The 25,343-nt window shown below is 46.2% G+C and overlaps 1 long non-coding RNA gene across 1 annotated transcript in view; it reads right to left on the bottom strand.

Annotated features, from left to right (window-relative positions):
- LOC140722316 (uncharacterized) overlaps positions 1–25,343 on the bottom strand; it is a 72,321-nt gene that overhangs the window by 12,421 nt on the left and 34,557 nt on the right. Inside the window, exon 2 of the long non-coding RNA XR_012097580.1 lies at positions 17,966–18,122. This is a non-coding gene — a long non-coding RNA (uncharacterized lncRNA). The remainder of the gene's footprint in view (positions 1–17,965; positions 18,123–25,343) is intronic.

Below are 25,343 nucleotides of genomic sequence, written 5' to 3'. Positions count from 1 at the left end.
TGAATCTTGAGGCAATGTCCCCGAGTTTGAGTCTCACCTACCAATGGATACTACTTTCCTACTTCTATCTTATCTATCCCTTTCAAAATGTTGCATGTTTCTATAAGATCCCCTCTCATTCTTCTGAACTGCAGAGAATATAATCCCAGGCTACTCAATCTCTCCTCATAGGTTAACCCCTTCATCCCGATGCAATATTTGAGGGCGAAGTACTTAAAATAACGAGTTTCTTTTTTTTTCCGTCTCCTGCACTGGCTGTTCTGCACAGCAACAGCCTGTGTTATCTCGCCGTATATAGAGGCTCTGGGCAAACACACAACCACTGCAGCAAGACAACATTGAGCTAAGCCGTAGTACTTAGTGTCTCAGCATTGGAACAGTAGTCAGTGGATGTTAGAAACAAGGGGTTATTCAATACTTACCACCCCCAATTTCCACCTCTCTCTATCTCTCTCTCTCACTCTCTCATTTTCTCTCACTCCTCTCTCTCACTCTTTCTCCTTCTCTCTCTCTTTCTGTCAGTCTCTCTCCCTGCCCTTGCCTCGCTGCCTCTTCAACTATGCTTTCTCTCTCTAATTCACACACTCTTACATCTCCATCTCTGTTCCAGCTGCTCTCTCTCGCAACTCCTGCAGCCTCTATTGAGCAATTTCATCTCTCTCCCCCATCCGTCCCCCGCCCCTGTCCACATTTCGCCATGTTCCGTCCCATTCCCTCTGTCTCCGTCTGGAATATGTGCAACCACCTCGCTGTCTACACTGCCATATCATCTTTAACCCACCCGAAGAGACTCAGTATCAGACAAAACACCGTGCCGGAGATGTTGTTGAAGTTAAGCCTGGGTCTGGGTTATTGATCACACAAGAAACACTGGGTCTAAATGCACCTCCAGCATGTTGGCAGTCTGTAAGAGCGGGAAATCACGGTCAATGGTGTTCAGGACACAGCGACATCACCCATGAACTGAGGAGTGCCAGAGATCCAAGGACCAAAGTTTCTGACGACATTCACCATGTGTAGGTGTGAGCGCAGAGCAGGGCTTGGGATGATGAAATGGAATATGCAGCGGCCGGGTAAGTGTGTGGGAAGGTGGCAATGGAATATCGTGTGGATGGCTGTAAGGGCTTCTACCGTGGTGCTGAAGACAATGTCTTTATTAAATAGAAAGTGATCTGTGGGTGCTGATGCCCAGTTTGTGGAGCAGGGCCACCACACCAGAGACTGAAAACCAGCCTGGGAGAACAGTCGCTAACTCACTGCACTGATGGCGCTGGGCTTTCTCCCCAAAGAGCTTGCTCAGTGAAGAGGGAAAAGTTCGTTCAAATTGTGCGCGACGTTTTTGCAGATGTACCGAGTGTGTTGTGGACAGCGTTAGTCTCGGAGAGGGCAGTGAAGCTTACTTAGGGAGGGGTACTTGTCTGTCCTCTGGAGTAGATATTAACAATTAGAATCAGAATCACACAAAATGCTTGAGGAACTCAGCAGGCCAGGCAGAATCTATGAAAAAAAAATGTACAGTCGTAGTTTCGGGACGAAACACTACTCTAAGACTGGAGAAAAAGCAAAAGCTGAGGCATCGACATAAAACGTGGTGTGGAGGAATTGAGAGAATGGGATGGTGTTTTACAAGTAGCAGTGTCAGACGAGGTACAGAACAAGTACGAACGTAGAACGCCATCCCCTTCTCGCAGTTCCTCCGTCTTCCACAACCAAGCACACCTCTCCCTATCTTCTTATCCACGTTCTGCTCTCCATACGAATCTCCCAGTGTTCGACTTTCTTATCTTTGCAAGCAGAAGAAGTGCCACAGATCCTTACCTAAACAGTCCTTCCATGTGAGCCGACACTTCCCCTGTGAGTCTGTTGCGGTCACTTACTGTGCCCGTTGCTCCCGGTGTGGCCTGCTGTATATCGATGAGACTCGACGTAGATTGGGAGACCGCTTCGCCACGCATCTACTATCCATCCGGCAGAACCAGCGGGATCTTGCAGTGGCCACCGACTTTAATTCCAATTCCCATTCCCATTCAGATTTGTCCATCCATGGCCTCCTCCAAAGTTGTGACGAGGCCGCACTCTGGTTATAACAACTCCTTATATTCCATTTGGATATCCTGCAACCTGATGGCAAGAACATCGTTGTCTAAAACTTCCAGCAATGTGCCCAGGCCCTTTCCCCTTTTTCTCCAATTCCCATCGCCTTTCCCCTCTCTCACTTCATTTGCTTGTCCGCCCGTCGCCTCCCTCTGGTGTTCCCCCCACCTTTTATTCTTCTTTCTACCATGGCCTCCATCCTCTTTCACCAATCAACTTCCCATCTATTTACTTCATCACTCCCCCTCCAGGATTCACCTATCACATGGCGTTTCTATCTCCCCTCCACCCAACTTTATATTCTACTCCTCAGGTTTCTGTTTTCCAGTCCTGCCGAAGTGTTTCATTCGGAAAACTCCAGTGTATTTGTTTCCATAGATGCTACCTAGATGGGAAATATAAAGGTTTGCGTGTGTTGGAGAGCATTACTGGAAGTTTCAAAGATCACTGTTCATGCCATCGGGTTGGAGGCGAGCCAATCAGAACATCAGGCGCTCTTTCTCCATCCTAAGTGTGGCTTCATCACGACAGAGTGGAGATCAGGGATGGACATACCTCAATGGGAATGGAAGTGGAAGACCACTAGAATGAAAAGCCTCACCCTGAGAGCATATGCGGCGGCGACTGAGGACTTGAGAGCAGGGGATGGCGTTTTAACATGCGGCAGGGTTGAACAAGTTATAGTTACTCTCGCCTTCCGTCCCTTTCCATACGGATCGTATATTCGTCACTGCCCACCGATCTTCCTCCTGGCACACAGAGCAGTTGCTAGACCTGCCCCTACACATCCCCCCCCTCACTGACATTCTGTGGTCCCGGTGTGACTTATTGTATATCAACGAGACTCGAAATAGATTGGGAGACGGATTTGCCAAGCATCTACGTTCCGTCCGCCAGAACAAGCGGGGTCGGAAACTGGCAACCGAGTTTGCTTCCATTTCTCATTCCCATTCTGATATGCCCATCCATGACCACTTCAACTGTTGTGAGGAGGCCACGCTGAGTTTGGAAAACAGCACCTTATATTCCGTTTGATTAGATGCAACCTGACACCACGAAAATCGATGTATCAATCTTCCTGTAATATGCCACGCACCCTCTGCCTTTCACGATTTCTCACCCCTTTTCACCCCCCTCACTTACCAGAGAAAGGGAAACTATTTGCGATTAAGTACATTTCATTAGAACTGAGGAGAGAGAGAAAAGTAAGTTGGTCTGGGCAGAGAAGTTGGGAAGGCGCTGTAGTAACCAAATAAATATCCCTGTTCGGGTGAGATTTGAGCACTCCATGTGGTAGATAATTTGTTTTATCTGATGTACGAGGTAGAGTGCAAAGATCGTTTTAAGCACTGTACCAAACACTCCGCACCTTCTATCTGACCACCCCACCCCTCTATTCGCCCTTAAACCTTGCAAATCCTCCTCGGCAGATTTCACCCAGTCACTCTTCCTCTCCCACCTAATCTCTAGGAACCCTCCTTCCCTTTCTCTCTAAGAGAGTTCCGTGCAGGTTTTCTGTCTTTTTCTGGAATGGAGGAGGCTGGCTGGGTTGTTCTAACCGTTGGAGGGCATGGAAGGTTCACACATTGGGAACGTTATCCCATGTTGCAGATGTGTTTCTAAGGTACACCATACAGATTTAAGAGGCGGGGTGAGAGGTTCACAGGTTCTGTAGCCGTAGGGCTAGTTGTGGTGGTGCTGGGGTTTCTGGAGCCTTATTGCGGTGCCCGGGTGGGGCAGGATGGATATACTCTTGCCTGCAATCCCTAGTATCGAGATGATACATGAGAATTGTGGCTTTTTTGCCACTATACGAAATCAATACGAAGCTGTTGGGAACCAGAATTGACCCAACGGGCCGAAGGGCTGCCTGCTGTATGACCCGATCAATGACCCTATGCTGATGGCAAACACTGGGTAGTGACTGCTTCTGTTTTCACAGGGTGATTATGCTGCCCGTGTTTCTGTTTACGGCCTCACTGGTCTTCGAAGCTGGCTTGAGCGAAAGGTAAGCTGTGTGCGAAATCGCATCCTTCCGCAGTCCCACATCTGCCGCTCAGTCCCGATCCCTGCCTAGCCCGGCCACCCTGCCCTGTACCGCCTCCGACACGACCCTGCCTGACCCCCCTCCTTCCATTCCATCTTCCTGCACCAGCCTGCCTCCTCAACCATGCTTCCCTGCACCAACTCGCATCTCCAATACACAGCGCGTCAACCCTGATTCTCCCTGCTACGTAGACCGGGGCCAGGACGACAACGGAATAGTCGGTTTACACAAATGTATTCAGCCACATCAGTAACGGTAGACACTCGGCAACAACCAATATAAGAGCTCGGAAACGAGCTGCTTTCACAAAATACATTCACACTCGAAACCAAGTCAAAACAGGTGTAACTCCTACACGTCAAAGCATTGGTTTCACCCGCATGCGCACTCACCACATCATCACTATCGATATGATGCAGTACTCTCTCCAGTCTCACCACTTACCAGCCCATTTCCTTCTGGCTTCGTACTCATTTCTGTGCTGATACTCAGCCCATCTTAGCAACTTTCTACAGCCAGCGCACCTCCCCTTTCATACCTACTCTCGAGACCATCCAGCACGCCTTCCATTCCTACTCACCAATCTTATCTCCTAGCCCACCTTCCGCGTTTCTCTCTCCAGGACCCTCTCCTCCCGATTGCTCTATGTACAATGTCCCGTGTTTCTTACAGGCCTTGCGTACATCATTGAGTTCTGCATCGCTACCCATCGGGACTGCATACCAGCCCGATGACCCTCTACAAACGTGGATCAGTATAAATATTTAATTGGACTGTTCCCTTGGCGATTTTGCCCCGGCATATTTATCAGGGAGAAAACGGAAATAATAAGTGTGGATCGGAGAGGGGGAGTTTGTGCAACAAAGCATGTTTGGGTAAGGAGACTGGTCCAAAAAGACGGGACAGGAGAAGTGAGGCGATGGAGACAGGGCCAGTTGTGAGGTGGGGCAGACCAGGGCAAGGAATAAGGAATCACGTCTTTCTGACATTCTGTGACTACACTTCCACTGCAGAGACGCTAAGTGTGACGGTTTACCTAAGTGTTGACTTGCTGTACTGGGTCTGCGTTTATCCACAGTCTCTATATACGGAGAAATGACAGAGGCTATGTCTATGCAGAACCCCCAGTGCAGGAGGACAAAGACAACTCATGATTCTGAATACATCTGCCGCAAGTGTCGCATCATCGAATGGAGCTACCTGTGCAAACCAAAGCTCATTATTTAACTAGGATACAACATCAATATCACAAACATGAGTGGATCCAGACAGCAGCTGAACCCGCCACCTACTTTGCCTACTGTGAGGACAGGATGTGAGACACCTCACCGTTCTCCACAAAGCTTCCAAATTAACTAGAATCACTTAAGCAAATAAGAGAAGGCATCTGCATCGTTAGAGTCCTAGGTTGGTCGTCATTGCTTTTCCGCGGTTACACGGAGCTGCACCTGTTCTGTTGTTCCGGTAAAGACACTCAGTGAGTGTTATTGGAGTAGAGTCCAGGGTAGAACTGTCCATCCACACGTCGGATCCAGTGATATGAGGTGAGGAACCGACCTCAGGTTACAACCCTCCTTAGAGAAATGACTACTTCAAAACTGTGTGTTCATGTAGACTCACGGTAAAGAATGACCCCAGCACGTTCGACCCCACAAGAGACGATGGCGCAGGTTCCCCATGCATTTGAAATTAAACCAAGGCATTTTTCCCGACGGCACTCAATGCTTGCTCGGGTTTGGACTTTCTTTGAACACGGTCTGTAATTGACTGAATCAGAGAAATATTGGGTTTCAGATTAGAAACAACCAAACAATTTATTGCTTAACAAACCTTCCTGGCCAATTTGAAATTTAACGCTACTTCACCAATAAAGCTAAAGCAATTATAACAATAGTTGTAATCTTTTCGAAAATTAGGAACATATAATCTAGACGAATAAGTACAGAGCATTAAGCAGAGAGAAAGATGTTATAGTGTTCGTCGAGTTTAAAACCGAATAGCATGATACGATTCAACAGATGGATGACTATGACCTATACAGGTTTTCAGGTGTCAAAGCAAAGACAAATCAGACTCTACAAAGGCAAACATTCCAAATAATTTAATTCATGCCTAAGAAAATCTGCCAAATAATGCTCTTTAGTAAACAGAAAAAAACGTGCAATGAAGACTTCCGATATAACCAGTGTATCACAATGCCATTAGTTTCAATATAGCTATGGAGAAGGATAGGTCTGGACCCAGGGTTGAGATTTTAGATTGGAGAAAGGCTAACTTTGAGGATTTAGAAGGAGTGGATTGGGACAATTTGTTTTATGGGAAGGATGTAATAGAGAAATGGAGGTCATTTAAAGGTAAAATTTTGAGGGTACAGATTCTTTATGTTCCTGTTAGGTTGAAAGGAAAGGTTAAGACTTTGAGAGAGCCATGGTTATCAAGGGATATTGGAAACCTGGTTCGGAAAATGAGAAAGATCTACAATAAATATAGGGAACATGGAGTAATGAGGTGCTCGAGGAATATAAAGAAAGTAAAAAGAATATTAAGAAAGACATTAGAAAAGCTAAAAAAAGATATGAGGTTGCTTTGGCAAGTAAGGTGAAAATAAATCCAAAGGGTTTCTACAGTTATATTAATAGCAAAAGGATAGTGAGGGATAAAAGTGGTCCCTTAGAGAATCAGAGTGGACTGCTATGTGTGGAGCCAAAAGAGATGGGGATGATTTTGAACAATTTCTTTTCTTCGGTATTCATTAAGGAGAAGAATATTTAATTGTGTACGATAAGGGAAACAAGTATGGTAGTTATGGAAACTATGATGATTAAAGAAGAGGAAGTACTGGTGCTTCTAAAGAATATAAAAGTGGATAGATCTCTGGGTCCTGACAGGGTATTCCCTAGGATCTTGAAGGAAGTTAGTGTAGAAACAGCAGGGGCTCGGACAGAAATATTTCAAATGTCATTAGAAACGGGGATGGTGCCGGATTATTGGCGAATTGCTCATGTGGTCCTATTGTTTAAAAAGGGTTCTATGCGTAAACCTAGCAATAATCGGCCTGTACGTTTGATGGCAGTGCTGGGTAAATTAATGGAAAGTATCCTAGGAAACGGAATATATAATTCTCTGGATAGACAGGGTCTGATTAAGAACAGTCAACATGGATTTGTGCGAGGAAGGGCATGTTTAACAAATCCTATTGAAATTTTTTAAGTGGCTACTAGGAAAGTTGACGACGGTAAAGCAGTGGATGTTGTCTATATTGACTTCAGTAAGGCCTTTGACAAGGTTCCACAAGGAAGGATAGTTAGGAAGGTTCAATCGTTAGTTATTAACATTGAATTTGTAAAAATGGATTCAACAGTGGCTAGATGGGAGATTTCAGAGAGCAGTGGTGGATAACTGTTTGTTAGGTTGGAGGCCAGTGACAAGTGTTGTGCCTCAGGGATCTGTACTGGGTCCAATGTTGTTTTTCACATACATTGATGATCTGAATGATGGGGTGGAAAACTGGATTAGTAAGTATGCACACTAAGATATGTGGCGTTGTGGATAGTGAAGTAGGTTTTCAAAGCTTGCAGAGAGATTTAGGCCAGTTAGAAGAGTGGGCTGACAGATGGCCCATGGAGTTTAATGTTGATCAGTGTGAGGTGTTACATTTTGGTAGGTCTAATCAAAATAGGACATACATGGCAAATGGTAAGGCATTGATGAATGCAGTAGAGTGATCCAGGAATAATGGTGCATAGTTCCCTGAATGTGGAATCTCATGTGGATAGGGTGGTGAAGAAAGCGTTTGGTATGCTGGACTTTATAAATCAGAGCATTGAGTATAGGATTTGGGATGTAATGTTAAAATTGTACAAGGCATTGGTGAGGACAAATTTGGAGTATTGTGTACAGTTCTGGTCACCGAACTATAGGAAAAATGTCAACAAAATAGAGAGAGTACAGAGGAGATTTAGTAGAATGTTACCTGGGTTTCAGCACCTAAGTTACAGAGAAGAACAAGTTAGTTATTTATTCTTTGGAGCGTAGAAGGTTGAGGGGGTACTTGATAGAGGTATTTAAAATTATGTGGGGTAAACATAGATAGAGTTCACGTGGATAGGCTTTTTTTCATTGAGAGAAGGGGAGATTCAAGCAAGAGGGCATGATTTGAGAGTTAGGGTGCAAACGTTAAGGGGTAACACGAGGGGGGACTTCTTTACTCAGAGAGTGGTAGCTGTGTGGAACGAGCTTCTTGTAGAAGTGTTAGAGGCAGGTTCGATTATGTCACTTAAAAAAATGGATAGGTATATGGACAGGAAAGGAATGGAGGGTTATGGGCTGAGTGCAAGTCGGTGGGACTAGGTGAGAGTAGGCTTTCGACATGGAATAGGAGGGCCGAGATTACCTGTTTCCATGCTCTAATTACTATATGATTCTATGGTTATATCCGAATTAACGTCTTCATTTGACAAGATATTTTGGCTCGATATCAGTCTGGAAAATTTACAAAAAAAAATAAGTCGTGACAGGACAAACTTCCTAAAAATGTATACACTCCAGCACAGTTAGATTAACATTACCGAGGACCAAAGGGGGAAGAAGAATAACAGACATTAAACAATAACATGAAACCCCGCTGATTTCCCTGGCTGAGTAAGTCTAGGTTAATATACACTTTGGTCTGGCCTAACCCATGATATAGAAAGGGCTCTGCCAACGCAAACCCCGTTTTGTGTGGATGCTATGCACTTTGCCACCCTTTACAAAGTCAGTGCCAAGGAATAATAGCACGCGGCATAAGATAAAAGGCATATTGACCTATTCTCTATCACCTACGAACCCTTGCTCCATCTAATCACGGTTACTCCTGACAAAAGATCCAGTTCACATTAGAAAACTCCCGTTATCGCTAACCATAATTCAAACCTAGCTGCTACAGGAGGTTGCTACAGGAAGCTGCTACATTACCCTAGCAGTGGAACCTTTCCCAGGGTGTTACATACTGAGAGGTTAGGTAACCCTTCTAATAATATAATTTCATCAAAGAAAGCGGAATTCATAGCCCATGTGAGCATATGCATTCTGACAAGAAGCACACGCCGTTATACCTAAAGGAAAGAACAGCCCAGTAAGCTTAAGAAATAATCACTACAGGAGAAGAATTTAACAAATGTGGGAACATGAACGTTTCTGGAACAATACCCTGTCATCTGAGCAGACTAGATGTCTACAAGGAATCTTCGAAAGCCTGGCGCAGATCGGGGGACCTCATCCCAGAAACAGAGGGGTCACCTGTAGCATTACAGGGCCACCTGGTGAATACAGAAATATCAAATATACAGTATAAACAACCGAGAAATATCTCAGAAACTCGAGAGTGTCAAGGACAATGTGTGTGAAGTTGCTATTGGAAGGGAGAATGTTCTTTGGATATCGAAGTCTGAATTTTGAAAAGTCTCCTGGACAAGATATTATGCCCTCCAGGGTCCTAATATGTGGAGCACGTGATTGTGGAAGCAACACTAGTCATCTTTCATGTGTCATTTGATTCCGGCATGCTTCCGGAGAAATGGAAAATTGCAAACGTCACTCAAAGATTCATGAAGCGAGAGAGCCAGAAGAAAGGACAGGACAATTAGGCTGAGCTCAGTGTCTAAGAAGATGTTTAACTCGATTATTAGAGTCAACATGATTTCTGACAAATGTCAGCATGTTTTTTTTCTCAGGGATCGGTTTTGCTTGACAAAACTACTGGAATTCCTTAAGAGATTATCAAGCAGAATAGTCAATGTAGAATCGGTAGCTGGTGTGCACTTGGATTTTTAGAAGACCTCCGATAGGGCATCAGACATGAGGCTGCTTAAAAAGTAAAGATCCACGGTATTGGATGACCGATGCTAGCATAGAGAAAGCAATGACTGTTTAGCAGGAAGGAAAGAGTGAGTATAAAGAGAGCCTTTTCTGTGAGGTTGTCGGTGACTAGTGGTGTTCCACAGTGGTCTGTGTTGGGTCCGCTTACGTTATACGTAAGAACTGTCTGTGAATTTGGAATAGATGGCTTTGTGACAAAGTCTTCAGATGATGCGAAGATACGTAGATGGGTAGATAGTTTTTAGAAAGTAGACAGACTCCATAATGAATTGAACGGATATGGAGAATGGCAAAGAGGCAGCTAATTGAATGCAGTGTCTTCCCCTGTATGGCGATGCATTTTGTTAGATTAAATAACGGCACAGCATATTTTCTTAATGGAGTGAAAACAAAATTTAAAAAAATCTGAGGTGCAAGGTGACTTTTGCGATCTCTGCAGATTCACCTAAATGTTTATTGGCAGGTTGAGTCAGTGCTGTAAAATGTCAATGCAATGTTAGCATTCATTTCAAGAGGAATAGAATATAAAAGCAAGAAGCAAGGCTGAATGAAACTTTTTAAAGCGCTGGGCAGGCCAATTTTGGAGCACTGTGAGCCATTTGGTCCCACTAAGAGGGGATGTGTTAACATCGAAGAAGATTAGTGCAATATCAATTGATGAATAAGGGAACATATTTTAATCATTTTTGATACATTGAAATGCAGGAAGAACTCAGAAGATCAAGCAGCAACTGTGGAAAAGAGTGCAATCGATGTTTAGGGCCGCGGAGAGAAGGCAGCTCTGATCGCCTGGAATGGTGGCCACATTCTTGGAGCAGATGCTGATGAGATAAAGGAAAGGGGAAAAGGGAATAGCATTTTTACAGGAAACTGGGAGGGAAGAGGTAAGGACCAAATAACTGTTGGAGCCAGTATGTTTCTAATGAAAAGGGTCGGCAATTTGTTTCCTTTGATTGAGAGAAAGAGATCGAGCAAGGTAAGGCAGTTGTTAAAACAGACCAAGTGTACTTAAGGTCAGTGTGGAAGTTGGTGGCCAATGTGATGAAATTCCAGCCTCAGAGCAGGTGCCTGAAACAGCATCGATGCAGTCATCAATGTCGTAAGGGGACAGGCGGCTGGACACAAGTGCAGGACGCAGACACTGAAGTACTAGGGACAGGATGGGAACAGCTAAACGATAGACAAGATGTGGGGACCGTGGTGTACATGAGGGACATGGTGATTCTGGGGTTCCAAGAGAGGCTTAGAATTCAGGCAAGGAAGGATCCCGGAGTTCTGAGGAGGTTCTTGGAGGTCCGGCAGGATCTAGGAGTTCCGGCAGGATCTTGGAGTTCTCTGGGGGAGGCACATAACTCCTGGGCAGGGCCCGGACCTCCGAGGAAGGAACGCAGGGGCCTACGCATGTTGCAGGGCACCTGGGTAGGTTGCGGAGCACAACTCCACGGCAGCAAGGGGTAGGAAGAGGCAGAGTCCCCCGTCGGGCAACGGCAGTCCAGCCAGGCTTGCCCAACGGAGGCAAGGGATAGAAAGGAAACTTCGTCCAGGGTGATTGCCAGACCTACTCGAAAAACTCGTCTTTAACGATGGTACTCCAAGCCAGGACAACCAGGGGTGAGCAGGATAGGCAGGACAACCAGGGGTGAGCAGGATAGGCAGGACAACCAGGGGTGAGCAGGATAAGCAGGACAACCAGGGGTGAGCAGGATAAGCAGGACAACCAGGGGTGAGCAGGATAGGCAAGACAATCCCCCAACTCCACTCAGTCCCAGAGGCCCCTCTATACACCGCCAGCCGATGGGCATCAGGTGTACATACCTTGAGCCCCAACAAGCCAAGATGATCCACAGGTGTGACTAATTAGGCTCAAGGGTGAAAGGCGGACGGCTACAAGACCCGGAGTCTGCAGCCCGGAACAAGAACCGGAACGCCGGCTCGGGACCGGAGCATAACACATCAATGTGCTGGAGGAACAAGATAGGGAACATCTCTGGCAAAGGCTTGGAATAGGGACGTAGCCAATGGCCAACACACGAGCTTGGATAATGCGGACGGAGCGAAAGGAAACATTGTTGAGGGTGAGGACCAATTCTAACAGACAGAGGAAAGTGGTAGTGGATCGGGGGTAGAAGTGTATTCGGAATGATCATTCATGGTGTAAATGAGGTAATCGTGGCCAGGGAGTTAAACGCTAGAAAGAAGATCGCGAGCATGAGAAGTTTCACCGATGCAGATTGGAAGGGACTGACCAAGGCGGACAGAATTAAGTCGAACTATGAGCATAAGAGTGCAGTGGGTCAGGAGCAGGCAGAGATAATATGCCTACCCAGCACAGTCGGGATTGTGGATCTTGGGTATTGGGTCAAGGTAAGCTGTTGTGGGCGAAGGATCTGTGATTGGATGGGAGATCTCCAGAACTGATGAGGTCACTAATGGCGTCAGAGACAGTTTTATGTAGTTCTGGAGTGGGGTCCTCCTCATGTGGTACGGATAAGGAGATGCTGGATTTCACAAGTTCACTCGGAAACAGTCCAACAGCACATCCTTTGTCTGGGGGTTTGATTGTAAATTTGGGGTACGCACAGAGAAAGTGGAGTTCAGAGTCGGTAAGGTTTGAGGAGGAATTCCAGATTAAAACATCCAGAGGAGGGCAGCAAACCAGATCGATATGTCGAAGGAGGAGGTTTGCGGAAGGGAGAAGGGGACATCAGTGCGTCGAGTGGGAATGGAAACGCATTGTATTTTTATTTTACTGTTAACACTGCTTTAGACAATTTGGATTTTGTCTGATAAAAATGACTCTTCCTTCTTAGGCTCAAATTGTACAATCAAATAAATACATAAAACCAAGTAGTTAGTGTAACGGGGGTTTTTTTCTTTTTCTTTGTTACTGTGTATGTAATCAAAATGGCGTCTTTGTTTTGTTAAAAGTAGGAATGCTGGCGCCTGTGTTAATAGTAGGAATGCTAGCGTCTTTGTTATGATAAGTGCTGGAAGCTTGTTTGGGACTATAAACTGATTGTTGGTGGGGGTTTTGGGGAGTCGGCGCGATGGAGTGAGAGAGAGAGGACGGGGTGCTGGAAGCTGGGCGATGGTACGGACCCCGAGCGGGGGTCCCCGGCCCAAGGTTTTCGGTGATGAGAGGAGACGGAGACAGAGGAGTGTGGAGCGACTGGTCGACCACCGTGGGGGTCCCAGGAGGCGGGTCGAGAAATTCGGAGGGGATCGAATACCAGAAGACTTCAGTAATTGAGCTCCAACGGTTGTGCACGAAGTGGTTTGGACTTTGATAAGTTTGGCGCCTTTTCTTTTTTTTTCTCTTATTCATATATACTGTATCGTTAGTAATCGCTTAGTTATAGTAATCTTTATAAATTGTACTCATTTAATCGCATAAGGTGTACTGTCTGTTTTTTGAGCGAGGCGGGGACATCACACAGCATCCACACCAGCTGATTACCCAGTTTGGCGGGGCCGAAGGCTGCTCCCCCTAGACTAGAACGAGTTTGAGCGATGCCTGAGGCGACCCAGGGGTTACATTGTGGGGGTGTTCGTCCGGGTTTGATTTCTGTGGAAGCTGTGTGATCACCCTCTTTGAATTGTGTCTGCGGCGAAGAGCTGGTGTACCTTTGTGGGTGTGCGATTGCCGGTTGTCTCTGTATGTGTGTTGGGTGGGGTGGCTGCTGTTGGTAGCCCGGAGGTCGTTGTTCGAGTTCCGACTAGCGCTGACGAAATGGTGGTGGTACCATGGGTTGTCCGTACTGTTTGGAGAGTGAGGAGTGGCAGGTTGGGATGTTTCAGCTACGGTGGGCTCCGCCCGGTTGTTGGAATAATGTCCAGCCCTAAAGGGGCGGAGCAGACCTCTCAGTTGTTGGGTGAGTGGCAGTGCTTGGCTGAGGGAAAGCGACAGGGATTGGTTGAAAGTTTGAGTAGGCGGGCTGGTAGCGTTGTTAGAACTGTCGGGCGCAATTACCTCGAAGTGACAGCTGCCAGTTCTGGGAAAGTGTGGGAAAATGCGTGTGGTTCGACTGGAAGTCAAATGCCGCAACTGGGGGGCTTATCATATCCGTGGCAGGAGATTGGTGGGAAGTTTTTAGGGTATCCCTTTTGGTTAGGAGGGCAGATAAATTGCTTGCGGAGACAGGGGGATCTGTCAAGGGGATCAGTTGTTCCGTTGATCCGAGAGATGTCGGGAAACTTAGAGGAGGCCCAGTGGGGGAACGGCTTGGGGTCTCTGGGGGAGCACGTTCCCAGCAATGTACCAAGGAACTCCCGCAAGGAACAGACTCTATTCCTGAAGGCTTAGAGGGACCACGCACTCAGGTGTTGTTACGGATGGATGGAAGTCAAGTTAAAGCCATCCTCGGCACTGGGGCACCGGTTAAGTTGCTGTACAGTTTGTTTTATAACCGTTTTTGGAAGCCTTTACCCTTGATGACATTGACGGCACTGGAGATTTGGGGTACCAGTGCCGGTGATTATAAAGACGACGGTTGTTGGTCAGTGAAAATGGAGTTCTTAGAGGCAAATGTGGAGGTGACTGAGGTTCGTGAATCGTTAATGCTGATGTGTCCGGACACTGTTGAGACGGGCAGCGTTTCGGTTCTGGAGAGAACCAATATCCTGTTGGTGCGCTTGGGGGCCTGCCCGGAGGAGGCGGGTGAGAGCTGTTTGGAGGCATTATCGATGCACCCAGAGTTTCGAGCTGCTTGTGCGGACGTGTGTAGCAGCATTGGGCCGATACCGAATTCAAACCAGAGCCGGTGGTGGTATGGCCTGGAGGAGTATCTGAGGGTGAGACCCTCTTAGTGGACGCTGCGAAATACCACCAGGGAGGGGAGTTGACTGCTGAAGACACCTCGGTGAGGCAGAGGTTGCGGCGACTGGCCCCTACAGCGTGGCAGACGTAGGCAGCGTGTGTGTGGATTATATTGGGCCGTAGAGGCGATGGCCTATCTGAGTGGTGCGAAGAGGTTTAAGGTGCTGGATCTGAGGAGTGGATGTTGCCAGATCCCGATGAGTGAGGCCGCCAAGGAGAAGACGGCGGTTAAAAGTTTCCTAGGAGTCTTTCCGGTCCGAAAAGATACCACAGGGTATCTCCGGAGCCCTTGCAACCTTCCTGCAGGGCATGTGGAAGACCATGGGGGTGTGGAGGCGTTTGGAATTTTGACGTATGTGGATGATCTCCTGGTATTTGGATTTGCCTCAGGAGAATATGAAGTGAGGGCGTTGCAGGAGCGGCTGAGAACTACAGAGTTAAAGTGTTTTCTGGACACGTGCCAGGGCTGGCGAAGGTCGCAGCTCGTGAGTGTCTGTCTCTACGGAATCAAGTTTGAAATGAAGACTGAGAGACCGGAGAGAGTGATCTGGGACCATTTGAAAGACTTACAAGTTGGAGAGAACGAAGAAAGTTGTTTGACTAAGGGCCACAGCAAACTGAGAGCCTGGAGAAGGGAGTTTGCGGAGGTGAAGAAATTGCGGACAAATCTCGGAAGGGGGAAGCGGTAGCTTGAAGGGAACCTGAAGATGACCATCGACAGTTCAAATGAAGTGCAAAACCTGAAGGTTGATCTGGAAGAAGTCATGAGGAGAAAAAAAGCTGGAGAGAAGTGCAGTGAATACTGAACTGGAGGGTGACCAATCTTTAACTGCTGCTTTTCAGGTCGGGGTGGAAGAAGCTGTTGGAGTAACTGCATTCCAGATTGAGATGGTCGGGATGCAGGAGTCAGAACTGCTGAGCCAGGGGCCAGAGAAGATGATAATCTCAATTGCAGGAGGCTGAAGAGACTGCAGGAGCAGTGCAGGCCACGTGTTTCCGTTTGGAGAAGATCAAACAGCAGCTACCGATCGAAGAAATGAGGAAGAATACGGATTCAAAGGCTGATGTGCTGGATGTGTGGTACATGCTGCCTTTTGCTGACTTTCCCTCGATTGAGGAAGAGACCTTTGGCCCTTCTTCCACTGAGTCAGGTGTAGTGGGGAGGGTTAGCTGTGTGCAGTGTGGGGCATGAGTGAGAGGTTGAAAGAGGAGTTGGTAGTGGACCCAAGGTATCCTCAGCTGTGTCCTAGCCTAAGGGTTTAGGTGAGGGGGGTACAGAGGTCTCAGAAGGGTTTGGGAACGCCCAGATAGTTGGCCTATATAGCGCCTAAGGAACAGGGCGTGAGGTTTACTGTGTGGGGAGGAGATGTCACTGCTTGTGCTTGGGTTATGGTGTGTTGGCAGGAAAGGTGACGAGTTATCTAATAGTCATGAGGACATGACTTTTATTTGGTGGGGGGAGAGTGTAACGGGGGTTTTTTTCTTTTTCTTTGTTACTGTGTATGTAATCAAAATGGCGTCTTTGTTTTGTTAAAAGTAGGAATGCTGGCGCCTGTGTTAATAGTAGGAATGCTAGCGTCTTTGTTATGATAAGTGCTGGAAGCTTGTTTGGGACTATAAACTGATTGTTGGTGGGGGTTTTGGGGAGTCGGCGCGATGGAGTGAGACGGAGTGAGATGGAGAGGACGGGGTGCTGGAAGCTGGGCGACGGTACGGACACCGAGCGGGGGTCCCCGGCCCAAGGTTTTCGGTGATGAGAGGAGACGGAGACAGAGGAGTGTGGAGCGACTGGTCGACCACCGTGGGGGTCCCAGGAGGCGGGTCGAGAAATTCGGAGGGGATCGAATACCAGAAGACTTCAGTAATTGAGCTCCAACGGTTGTGCACGAAGTGGTTTGGACTTTGATAAGTTTGGCGCCTTTTCTTTTTTTTTCTCTTATTCATATATACTGTATCGTTAGTAATCGCTTAGTTATAGTAATCTTTATAAATTGTACTCATTTAATCGCATAAGGTGTACTGTCTGTTTTTTGAGCGAGGCGGGGACATCACACAGCATCCACACCAGCTGATTACCCAGTTTGGCGGGGCCGAAGGCTGCTCCCCCTAGACTAGAACGAGTTTGAGCGATGCCTGAGGCGACCCAGGGGTTACATTTGCATCATTTTTCTAGATGATTTTACATCAGAAATTAGAAATAGTGTACAGTCAACGTTCTGGGCGAGGAACTTGGCTCTCGGCCTGTAGAAAGGGTCTTTGCATGTTTGAGAATTTTTTTTTTAATCCAACATAAGGCCACTAAGAAAGCCATACAAATTCAAAAGAATAAACATGAGGGCAAACTGGCCAATAATATAAAGTGGAATGCTAAAAGTTTGTTTTACAGTTATATAAAGAGTAAAAGGGCAGTGAGAGTTGAAACTGGACTACCGGAAATAAGGCTGGTGATGTAGTAATGGGGGATAATGAAATGGCATATGAAGCTCATGAGTACTTTACATCAGCTCTCCCTGTGAAAGACTTTAACAGTGTTCCTGAAGACCGTGAGTGCCAGGGAGCATGAGTGAGTGCCTTTTCTATTACAAAGGAAAAAGCGCCAAAGAAACGCAAAAGTCTGAAATAGGACAAGTGGACCATATGGCTGACATCCCACAGTTCTGAAAGAGGTTGCCGAAGAGACAGCAGATGCAGTGTTTATCATTTTCCAAGAATCACTGGATTCTGTTATGGTTCCGGAGGAATGTCAAATTGCAAATGTCTCTGCACTCTTTAAAAAGGGAGGAAGGCAAATAAAGAAGGAAATTACAGGCCTGTTTGGTTACCCTGCCTGACAAATCTGACAGGGTTCCTCGAGGACTAACAATTAGCATGAAAAAAATGAAGGGAGGTGGATGTCTTTGGCACAAATGTAACCCTCAGGCTCGCCCGGCTCCTGTTCGTCTAGGGGAGTCGGCCTTCAGCCCCACCAAACTGGGTAATCACATTGTGTGGATGTTGTGCAATGTACCCCCAGCTACAAACCCACAACGCAAAATACCAGACAGTACACAATATGCAATTAAATGATAGAACATTATGAATCTTAATCTGAATATAGTACTGAAAATAAAAAAGTGCCCAAGTCAAGTCAAAGTCACGTTTGAGCTCACTCAGTAGTCATTCTTCCACCATCGGTCTCCTCCGAGCGTCACCGAACTTCGAACTTCCACATCCCAGTCCACTCCGCCTAGTGGTCTACCCGCTCTCTCCACACGCGTCCTCCCTCTTCATCTCTCCTTGACAAAAACCGCGAAGACAACGTCCTTCCTGATACACAAGACAAAGCAACAGTCTCCGATGGGCTAACAGGCATAACCCAAACATTGCTGCTACAGAGAAACAATTATCTCAGCAGGGAACATTACTGAGAAGCCATTACTTTTGCCTTAGCAGTGAAACATTTCAAAGAAGCCATTACATAGAAAGATAGAAAGCCTATGGCACAATACAGGCCCTTCAGCCTAAAACGCTGCACTGAACATGTCCTTACCTTAGAATCTACCTGGGGTTACCCATAGCCCTCTAATTTTCTAATCTCCATGTACCTATCCAGAAGTCTCTTAAACGACACTATCGCTTTCGCCTCCACGACCGTCGTCGATTGCCCATTCCGCGAACTCACCTTCACTGTGTAAATAAACGTACACCTGGCATCTCCTCCGTACCTACCTCCAAACACATTACAACTGTGCCCTCTCGTGCTGGCATTTCAGCCCTGGGATAAAGCCTTGGCTATCCACACAATAAATGCCCTTCATCATCTTATACACCTCTGTCAGATCACCTCTCATCCTCCGTCCCTCCAAGGAGAAAAGGCCAAGTTCACTCAAACAATTCTCCAATCCAGGTGACATCCTTGTAAAGCTCCTCTGCACCTTTTCTATGGTTTCCACATCCTTCCTGCAGTCAGTCTATCAGAGCTGAGCACAATACTCCAAGTAGAGTTTGAACAGGTTCCTATATAGCTGCAGCATTACCTCTCGGCTCCTAAACTTAAACCCACGATTGATGAAGGCCAATGCACAGTCTGCCTGCTTAACCACAGAGTAAACCTGCGCAGCAGCTTTGCGTGCCCTATGGACTCGGACCCCAGGATCTCTCTGATCCTCCACACTGCCAAGAATATTACGATTAATACTATATACTGCCATCCTACTTGACCCACCAAAATGAACCACCTCACACTTATCTGGGATGAACTCCATCTGTCATTTTGCAGCTCAGTTTTGCATCCTATCAATCTCCCACTGTAATCTTTGATGGCCCTCCAAACTATCCACAACACCACCAAACTTTGTGTTATCAGCAAATTTACTAACCCAACCTTCCACTTCCTCATCCAGATCATCTACAAAGATCATGAAGAGTAGTGGTCCCACAACAGATCCCTGAGACCCACCACTGGTCACCGGCCTCCTTGTAGAATGTGACCAACCTGCAACCACTCATTACCTTCCTTGGTCAAGCCAACTCTGGATGCTCAAAGCAATGTCCCCTTGGAACCCATGCATTCTAATTCTCTCAATAAGCCTTGCATGGGGTATCTTGCTGAAATCCATATACACTACATCTACTGCCTTGCTTTCATCAATGTCACATGGTCAAAAATTTCAGTCAGGTTCATAAGACACGACCTGCCTTTGACAAAGTCATGCTGACTATTCCTAATCATATTATATGTCTCCAAATATTCATGAATCCTGTCTGCAAGGATGTTTTCTATCAACTTGCCAAACACTGAATGGAGACTCACATCTATAATTTCCTCGTCTATCTCTACTCCCTTCCTTTAATAAAGGAACAACATTCACAACCCTCCAATCCTTTACTTGTATTTCCAGAAGGCATTTCACACGGTGCCACGCATGAGGCCGCTTAACATGATAAAATCACATGGAAATACAGGAAAGATGCTGACATGGTTAGAGGGATGGCTGACAGGCAGGGACCAGCGACTGGAATAAAGGGGGGCATTTCCTGGTTGTCTGCCAGTGACTAGTAGTGTTCTCCAGAGGCCAGTATTAGAAACCTACTTTTTATACTTTTGTCAATGATTTAGATAAAGAAATTGATAGCTTTGCAGCAACGTTGTCAGAAGTTATGAAGATAGTTGGAGGGGTATGTAGCTCTGAAGAAGCAATGGGATTACAGAAAGAAAGTGGGGCATCAAGGGAAATGATGAGAGGGCAGGTGTATGGGGTTGAATCGATCCGGGATCAGCCATTATGAAATTGTAGACGGACTTACTGGTTTGAATGGCTTAATTCTACTCCTTTGTCTAATGGTTTTATGGTCTAAGGCATATATGTCAAACTCAAGGCCCGCGGGCCAAATCCGGCCCGCGGTGTAATTATCTTTGGCCCGCGAGATAATATCTAATTACTATTAAAGCTGGCCCCAGTAATCGAAGCGCCTATGGCGTATGATATGGCTAATACTGAGTTTATTCAGGTACCAGGTTTTCAGGGTTTCTAGTGTTTATTCGGCAGTCTTGCTCGGCAGTCTTCTTCATAAGAAACGGAATTTGTAAAGTGAAACACTTTGTAGTTATAGCAGAGACTGAGACACATGAGAGTAGGCTGAACAAATGGAGGCAACGAAAGCTGCGTTCGCACGCGTCCGACTGATCTGGCCCGCATGAAGCTGCATTTTGCTCAATCCGGCCCGTGACCTAAATTGAGTTTGACACCACTGGTCTAAGGATATAAAAATTGGAAGAATAGGAAAAAATTGGCAGGTTGAATACAATGTTCAGAAATGAGCTGGTCGTAAAGAAGGCAGATGTTGGTATTCATTTCAAAGTGGAATATAATATAAAAACAGCGAGATTAGCTGAGTACTTATAAGCAACAGTCCGCACTTGGCGTACTGTCAACAGTTTTATGCCCCGTATCTCAGAAAGCATGCGCTCACATCGGGGGGAGTCCAGATTACGAGGATGATTCTGGGAAAGAAGGGTTAAGATGTAAGAGCTTTGGCCCTGTACGCACTGGCATTTAGAAGAATGTGGGTAGGTCGCATTGAAATCTACCAAATGTTGAAAAGACTTGTTTAGGCGGATGTGGAGACGATGTTTCATATACAAAGTCTCCAGAAATTGCAGGCACAACCTCAAATTTGAGAGGGATCACTTTAGAACAAAGTTAAGTAGGATATTGTTTTTCCAGAGAGTGGTGAATCTGCAGAATGCTCGGCCACGGACAGGTGTGCAAGCCAAGTCCGTGGAAATATTGAAAGCAAAAAAAAAGATAATTTCCTGATTCGTCAGGGCATCAAAGGTGATGCGGGATTAAACATAATTGATTGACGAAGCAGCTTTGATGGGCTGAATGGACTGTCTTAATGTACCACACAGTGACTGCCATTTCGTTGCCAGAAAGCCAGGTGCAGCTCTCCGTCATCTCATAAATGGGCGGGTGATTGAATCACCGAGTTAGCAGATGCCTTGCCAGCTTTGCATATGTGATTCATGCTGAGTTGGAAGCTTTGAGCAGAATGGCCAGGTGCTTCAGAAACAGTCTTCCCAATAGGCAAAGTAGGTGGTGGCTTCAGCTGTTCTCTGGATCCACTAGTATAGGTGCTACTGATGCAGTGTCTCCCGGTGAATTAATGAGCTTCTGTTTGCACAAGGTAGCTCCATTGGATGATGCAAAACCTGCGGCTGGAGACACTAAAATCACGAGTTGTTTTTCTTCTCATTTATATCAATATCCCGTGTTATCTCTCGGTATGTACAGGCACCGGACAAGCACACACCTTGTACAGCAAGGTGACACAGAGGGAATGCGGACCACTCATGGTCTTTGCAGTGAAACTGTGAACTCTGGAGATGAGAGCTCAGAGAAATTGTAATCATTAGGCATGAGAGACAAGAAATCATACTACATCTATTGTTCTTTCCCCCTTTCACTCTGGGTTTCATGATTCACTGTATCTGTCTAACACACACTGCAATATCTCGCTCTCAGCTCCTCCTCCCTTCTCTTTCCCACTGTCCCTCCAGCCTCTAACTATTTCATCAATGCTCCCTCGCTTTTCCTTATTCTCTCTCTCTCTTCCTCTCTCTCTCTCTCTCTCCCTCTCTCTCTCTCTCACATATCCTTCGGCATTAGTCTGTTAATATGGATATCTGTTGCATTCTTTGCTCTCCCACATTGCCTTCATGTCACCCACAGGAACTCAGTATTTGACAGAACACTGTGCTGATGATGTTGGTGAAGTTAAAAGCGGGCACTTGGTTAATGATTACACAACAGACACTGGGATTAATTTAATTTCTGGAAAGGTGACAGGCTGGGAGTAGTGGGAAATCACGGCAGTGGTGCTCAGTTCCCAGCGACGACAGACATTGAACTGTGGGGAGCACATGTCCAATTCCCGTGGTGTGGAGGTTGAGTGAAAAGTTGTTTTGAACACTGTTCAAAACACGGTCCCCTTCCTGCATGGTCTCTCCCACCAGCTAAAACCGACTTCTCTCCACCTCCTTTACTCCCAATCAGCTTCTCCCCATTCCACACTCTTTCTCTTCCTCTCCAGCACCTCTTTCGAGATCGTTCATTTCCCTTCTGTTTAAGGCAGACTGCGCAGTCTGGATTGACCCTCGTGGACCGGAATAGACTAACTGGGGTGTTCTGACCGATAGCAGGGGAGAAGTATGGATGGGTTACACAGTGTTAACGGTCACCCTTGTAGCACAGTTCTCAATAGTACACAGGACAGATTGACGTGGCCGTGCAAGAGGTTCAGAGGGACTATGAGCAATGTCACCCAGAGGTGGTGGTATGGTGGTGAGGAGTGCTGGAACCAGGAATACGCTGTCATGGGGCGTAGATAGTGGATGGATGCAGTGATTCTGACTGTCCATCCCCATTATCCAGGTGAACATACAGAAACATTGGCATTGCCGCCTGCGGACGAAGTGTTTGTAAATAGAATGGTGTTGGGTACTAGAATGGGCATGGTGGCCCGAAGGGGAGCTTGATCAACAACCTGTGAATTGCCCTATGCCTATGGAAAATATAGGGTAATGGCCGGCACAGCACAGTTTTGTGTGCTTAACACTGCTCTACCTTCTCTAAGCCCATGACTATGTGTCTAGGGGCATCTCAAATATCAACTGTAAACTGCTGTGAATGTAATCATTGTTGGCAGAATTTAGGTCTGTGAGGTAAGGGCGTACAGGAGCAAGATATACCAGTTAGTTGAGTGGTCCCGCAACAACAACTTTGCACTCAACTTCAGCAAGACCAAAGAGCTGATTGTGGAGTTCAGGAAGGGCTAAGACAAGGGAGCAAAATCAAACGGCATAGAGAGGTCAAGAGTGGAAAGTGCGAGCAATTCCTGGGTGTCAATATCTCTGACACCCTAACATGGACACAAAATATTGTGCAGGTGTAAAGAATGCAATTAAGTGACTTTATTACATTCCAATTTTGAGGAGATTTGGGTTGTCAACTAAAATACTCGAAAATTTCTAAAAATGCATCATGGAGAGAATTGTCACTGGCTGCATCACAATCTGGTATTGGGGCGGGGCAAGGCACAAGATCGAATTAAGTTGCAGAATCTTGTACCATTCGTCGACTCTATCATGGGTACCAGCCTCCGTAGTATCCAAGACATCTTTTCAAGGAGCGATGCCTTAGGAAGGTTGCGTCTGTCATTAAGATTCCCCGATCTCTAATAATGGATTTGTCATTATAGTTTTTAGGACTCACACTGTAAACTGGATCAAGCGTGTATTTCTGGAAGGTATGGTGGCTTATAAAACAAATTTACACTGGAAGCCTCTGGAAATGCGGCTCGTTAGTTCCTCGCTAACAAGCACTGGACACTGTGAGGAGAAACCCACCTTTGTCAGGCTTCGTACATCTAGCGTGATACAACTGTGGACCCGCGAAATCCATGAGGTTGGGATGGCTCGTTTGCCCACCCACACGCCGGTTTGTGTGAATGCTGTGTGATTTTCTACCCGCGGCAATCGCCCTTTGGCAAGACATAACGTTTCTTACACTGAATACAAATTATAAAGAAGTATATTTACGAATGTTAACTTAAGCACCTAGTTACCAAAGGAAGGACAGGGAAAAAAAATGACCCATTATACTGAAGCAGTCACCTGTGCACAGTGGAGATCAAATCATCGAGAAACATTTGTTTCCGCTTGAAATCCACGTCGAACAAAAGGACTCTCTTGATGAAGGATTTCGGCCCAAAACGTTGTCACTACTTTCTTCCATAGATGCTCTCTGGCCTGCTGAATTCTGCCAGCATTTTATGTTTTTATTTATTTCCAGCATCTGCAGATTCACTTGTGTTGTCTACTTCCAGAGTATTGGTCCTTCCTCCTGAAGACATTCATTTTCATAAAGCACCTTGTGCAAGAGGGACGGCGTCTTCATCCATCTTCCCTCCTGCATTCTCCCAGCTCCCACCATCAAAGAGCTGCCCTCACAGCATTCTTAGAACCCTTATCAATTCTACCATCCTGACTGGATGACACTACATTCTTAAGTTGTACAGTAAATCCCTTTATCTCAGATCAAACCCTACAAGCTTATAATAAAACCGACTTCTCTCATAAAATTGATAAAATGAAATGCCTACAGTATAGCAGACAGAATGTTAATCAGGGTGTTACACTTACATGACGTTATTTCTTAGAACAAGATTTTGATGAAAGATAATTGCCACTTAATTGTACCTGTGTAAATTGTCAGATTGAGTTAACCTGCAGCAGTATCCGGCGATGTGCTGTACGGTGGGGGCGGGGGGTGGGGGTTGATTGCTAACTTCGTGGCCTGAGGTAGAAAGAGTCAATTTTAGAAAACCGAGCACATTTAATTTTCAACATAGCCCCATCCTGCATTTACACAGTTTGTCCGGCGGCAGTGGAGCATACGGATCTTGGTCATCTGCAGGTGTGATAGATAGGTTCGTGACCTAAGAAACATAGAACAATATAGCAGAGTACAGGCCCTTCGAGCCACAATGTTGTGCCGACCCTTAAACCCTGCCTCCCATATACCCCCCTCCACACATTAAATTCCTCCATATACCTGTCTAGTAGTCTCTGAAATTTCACCAGTGTATCTGCCTCCACCACTGACTCATGTATGGCATTCCACGCACCAACCACTCTTTGTGTAGAAATCCTTCATCTAATATCCCCCTTGAACTTTCCACCCCTTTCCTTAAACCCATTTCCTCTTGAATTAAGCAGTGGTGTCCTGGGGAAGAGGCGCTGTTTGTCCTCTCTATCTATTCCTCTTAATGTCTTGTATACCTCTATCATGTCTCCGCTCATCCTCCATCTCTCCAGAGAGTAAAGCCCTGGCTCCTTTAAATTCTGATCATAATCCATACACTCTAAACCAGGCAGCATCTTGGTAAATCACCTCTGTACCCTTTCCAATGCTTCCACATCCTCCCTACAGTGAGTCGACCAAAAGTGGACACAGTACTCCAAGTGTGGCCTAACCAGAGTTT

This window comes from Hemitrygon akajei, unplaced genomic scaffold (assembly GCF_048418815.1).
Source record: "Hemitrygon akajei unplaced genomic scaffold, sHemAka1.3 Scf000074, whole genome shotgun sequence".
NCBI lineage: Eukaryota > Metazoa > Chordata > Chondrichthyes > Myliobatiformes > Dasyatidae > Hemitrygon > Hemitrygon akajei.
Note: the sequence above shows the minus strand (reverse complement) of the source record. Positions and strands in the feature narration are given on the sequence as shown.